Genomic DNA, 4,692 nt, shown 5'->3' with positions numbered 1-4,692 from the left:
GGAAGAAAAGTGGTCTATTATTGTTGAATTTCTTCTGTGATCCACGACTTTGTTGCATGGTGTGCAAAATAGCTTGCCCCATCCTCGTGTAGTTCTTTATACTGTTTAGCTCTTTCAGCCGCTGTAATATTTGCAAGCTTGAAGTTACTTGCTGTCGGGGGGTTGGGTCGGATAAATCGCTCCATGGCTAAATGCTTTCATTGAGATCGCTACTTGGTGGTCGCCGGTCGCTAACCGCGGCCGGGATGAAAACTACATGCAAAATGTGATATTCCGCGGAAGATCTTTGAATCCGCGGACGGCCGAGAAATCTGCGGTGATTATCGTGATCGCGGAATCGCGGATTCCTGGGGGGACTAGACTATGCCCTACACACTTACCTGCCCTCTGTCTTAGCACTCAAACACGAAGATGTTGATATTCAATCTGAAAGACCTTGTACAACATTTGTAATGGTTTTCAAATGGGAAATATAGCAACTGAATATGGAGTGAAACACACTTCATATAAATGTCTTTAAGGCATTTGATTGACGGGGTGGGACATTTGACATTGTGAACACAATTTAATAAATACATATTCAATAAATATGAAATACAAAACCATAATATTGAATAGATTAAAAAGAGAATTCATAATAAATACATGATTAAAAAGAGACTTCATTATAATAAAAAGATAATTTCATACAATATCATAATAATGAAATAACAATTAATTCTAAAATGTATATTTCCTCTGATATAGGACCAAGGCCCTGTGCATATGTATGCACAGCTGAATGACCATGTGGCCTATCCTGGCCGCATTCTTTTCTGGGGCTGAGGTGAAGCCGGCGTTCCGTCTCTCCAGGAACAGCATCACCATGCTGCTCCAGATGTTGCCACGGGAGAAGAGCCATGGATGGAGCCATGAGCTGGAGGTGCTGGTAACGCTGTACTGGCTTGCCTGTGAAGCATAGTACCGGGTCACCTCCAATGTCTCCTCCATACCACTGGCCACAATGTGCAGGATTGCGCACCGCGTTGTGGATGACATGATGACCATCCTCCCAAGAGTCATCCACTTTCCCAGGGCTGAGGAGATGGCAGAGGTGGGGGCTGGCTTTGCTCAGCTTGCCAACCATGAGGCATTTCGGGCTGCGGCTGGTGCCATCGACGATTGCCACATCAGGATTGTTCCTCCTGCAGAGCCTCAGAAAAGAAGCTACATTAACAGGAAGCTGTTCCCATCCTATTATCCTCCAGGGAATGTGTGATGCCAAAGGCTCTTTCCTGGATGTGTACATTGGACAGCCAGGGTCAGTGCATGATGCACTCGTCCTCTGAAGGTCACCCATGTACAACCAGGCCCTGTACCCACCCGCTGGGTACTTCCTGCTGGGAGATGGAGGGTACCCATGCCTGCCAGCGCCCTGTTGCCATCATGACCCCATATCGCCAGCCTGTAGCAAGTAGGAAAACACACATAGACACAAACACGTGTACAGGTTATTATGTCACTTTACAATACACTATATATTTTCTATCTGAATTGGAACAGGTCAAGCCTGCTACAACAGGCACCATGCAAGGGCAAGGAATGTCATTGAGTGCACCTTTGGGGTCCTCAAGACAAGATGGCGCTCAATCTTTCTGAGGGCCCTGGAGATCCGGACTGTGTTCGCCCCAAAGGCGGTTGGTGCCTGCTGCGTCCTCCACAACATCTGTGTGGCAGCCCATGATATCCCGGAGGAGGAGCAGGAGCAGGATGAGGGAGAGATGGCGCAGGTCCCAGATGGCGGAGATGGCCCGGGCAATGGAGAGGGGGACGAAAGGGGCCTGTTAGGGAGGGTGGTCCGAAGGCATCTGGCAGCCCAGCTCTCTGCTCCTCAGGATCTGCCTGCATGTCTGGGTGAACATGACTACATCTAGAGAGTAAATATTCACTCTCTCTCTCTAGATGTAGTCATGTTCGCCTGGGAGTGTGTAAATATGTAAATATGGTCAGATATCAATGTATATATTGTGTAAATCAGATGAATATAGATTTGTATAGGTGTACATATGTAAACTACGTAAACACGTTGTATGTATTTTTTTCTGGTTAGCCCAAATTTAAATTCAATGAAATAACTGTAAATAACTATTGGTATTTTTTCTTTTCAATGTAATCGGTTTTGTTTCATTTTTTTTGTTTCATTCCAATTTAAACACAACTGTAAATAATAGTATATATGTTGTCTATCCAATGTTCTTTTTTGAATAAATGTAAATAATTACACACTAATATTTTGTTTTTGTTGTGAATATGTACAGTATCGCTTAAATATTAATTGGCTTAAACACATTTTAAACATTCCAAAAGTTAATAACACAAGAACAGAATACAGAATAACAAATATTAGAATTAAAACTTATTCACAAGCCTCTCAAAAAGTGAGAGGTATCTCTCTGCCCTGTCTGCCGCTGCCCTCTCCCTCTCCTCCTCCCTCACCAAGGCCTCTCTCTCTCTCATCCTCTCTCTCTGCTTGATCTTTTAAAAAGTCCATCAATTCACTCTCTTCCTCTTTCTTCCTGTCCTCCTCTCCTCTCTCATGTCCTCTCCTGCCTCTTCCTCTGCAGTAGAGGTAAAGGGCCGGGGTGCTGACCACGCCACCTGGTGTGGCACTGGCTACCACCAGGGGCGGATTGATAGCATGCTGCCCCTGGAGTGCAGCGTCCATCAGGCTGTACCACTGCCAGGTGGCAGCGGTCACACTCCCGGCCTCTACCCCTTTGCTGGTTGGTGGGTCTTTTAACTCCTATAAATAAGTTATTAATCATTACATTGTGACACTGAAAGTCTTTGTTTGGTTTAATTTATGACCTGAGAAATTAAAATCAAGTAATTTTTTTTAAAAATAGAAAAATCCAACAGAGCTTTCCATCAGCATTTTAAACGCAAATATATAATTGGTACCTTGTATTTGTCCTTGAGATTATTCCACTTCTTTTTTGCCTGTTTGGCAGTTATTGCCAGGCCACAGATTGTAACAAAGTCCCTTGGAAAATACGTAAATACATTTAATGGCATACTCCCTCCATAATATGGTTTAAGACCAGCAAAGTCGAACCCTTCCCCAGATACACAGGCAATGATGAAAATATTATACTCACTCCCATCCCGTCCTCGCCGAGTTTTTCCACCCTGTGAAGATGGCCTCATTCTCGGAGCGCCACTTGATGAGGGCCCGGGTCTCCTCAGCTGTCCCTTGAACAAAATTATGGTCGACAGATTTAATGCACAATACCGTACATTTTTACACTCCTGATGTGTTTAAGTAGTCCAACTAATAGGGAACAACAGGGAGTATGAGCGGATAACGTTACACGTTTTGGTAGCGACAAGTGCTTTAGGTTAAATAAAATATAAAACTTTAATAAAACCCTCGCCTCCCAGACAGACCAATTAATCTGGTATCATAAAACCTAAAGTATTTCATTTCAGACACTTGCCCATTAAATGCAAAGTGAACGGTCACGTTTTACCACTACAACGATACAGAACCAGCGGGCGGCTGATTTCAGAGAGTCACGCCAGGACATGGCTGTAATCAGCGGGGTACCAGTAACGCTAAGCACCCGGGCCAATTTGCTAGCAGCTAGCGGAGTACGATAGCTGTTAGCGGGGCTACCACGTCGAAGCAAAAACAATGTGCTGCAATAATGAATCGACCACAGCACTAATTTGGAGTTATAACAATTACATTCTCGTACAAAAAAAATAAAACTTACATTTCGTGACCCTAAATCAGTATCATTTCTAAACGTGTAAAACTTGTAACTTACAGTTATGAGTCCTCTCTTCGGCCATTGCTATCACGAAGTGCATTCTGGGATACGTAACTTTCCAAAGTCCACACAAGTCTCCACCGATGTATCCTCGATGAAATGGGCGGGGCAAGAAAACATCAGGGGTATTCAACTGTACTTGGCCAGATGCAAACTTTGAATTGGAACAGTACTTGGTCCGACGCTGATGACGTTTCTCAAGTCCACAAGAACAGAAGTACAGAGAAGAACGCATATTGAGAAACGGTGCTTGTTTGAAACTGAGATTGATAATGGCGTCAGTAAAACTGTTACAGCGATTGACACGCAGACACATAGCGTTAGCAGTAGCTTATCATGCTAGCACTGGCTAGTACAAAAACATGCTAACTTTACACGTCCAGATCTTACCTTCGTAATTGTGGATATAGCTCAAAACGTACAGTTTGAAGCCCTTCTCCTTCTTGCCAACCGAGGTACGGCACGCTTCTTGAATGATGCAACCAACACCGTTGACTGTAATTTTGGGAAGATCTTGTAGAGATCGGGTAAAAAACGCCATCGCTTCGCTGTTTGTGTCTGTTTCCAGTAGCAATGACGAGCTGGCTGAGTTGTAATGCAGAAGTGAGTGTGTATATAGCCTATTCGGCTGAATTGTTCAGTGGGCGCTGCTGCAGCCTTGGTCTCTGCCAGTGTTGCCAACTTGGCGACTTTCTTGCCAGATTTAGCGACTTTTCAGACCCTCTTAGCGACTTTATTTCTAAAAAGCGACTAGCGACAAATTCAGTGACTTACTCAGATCTTCTCCCTCCCTTTACAGTTTGCACTTCAAATATATTTGTCCCTGTAGTGAGTTTGTGATTATTTGGTAAAGATTTCTCTATCAACCTTTTGTATATAT

General features: G+C 43.9%; 1 long non-coding RNA gene across 1 annotated transcript; it reads right to left on the bottom strand.

Annotated features, from left to right (window-relative positions):
• Positions 1–1,354: 1,354 nt before the first annotated feature.
• Positions 1,355–4,014, bottom strand: LOC115574370 (uncharacterized). The gene is made up of 4 exons (XR_003982474.1): positions 3,810–4,014; positions 3,138–3,231; positions 1,598–1,957; positions 1,355–1,444 (listed from the first exon to the last, which is right to left on the bottom strand). It is a non-coding gene; the product is annotated as an uncharacterized LOC115574370 (long non-coding RNA).
• Between the last annotated feature and the right edge of the window lie 678 nt (positions 4,015–4,692).

The sequence above is a fragment of the Sparus aurata genome, chromosome 22 (genome assembly GCF_900880675.1).
Source record: "Sparus aurata chromosome 22, fSpaAur1.1, whole genome shotgun sequence".
NCBI classification, from domain to species: Eukaryota; Metazoa; Chordata; class Actinopteri; order Spariformes; family Sparidae; genus Sparus; species Sparus aurata.
Note: the sequence above shows the minus strand (reverse complement) of the source record. Positions and strands in the feature narration are given on the sequence as shown.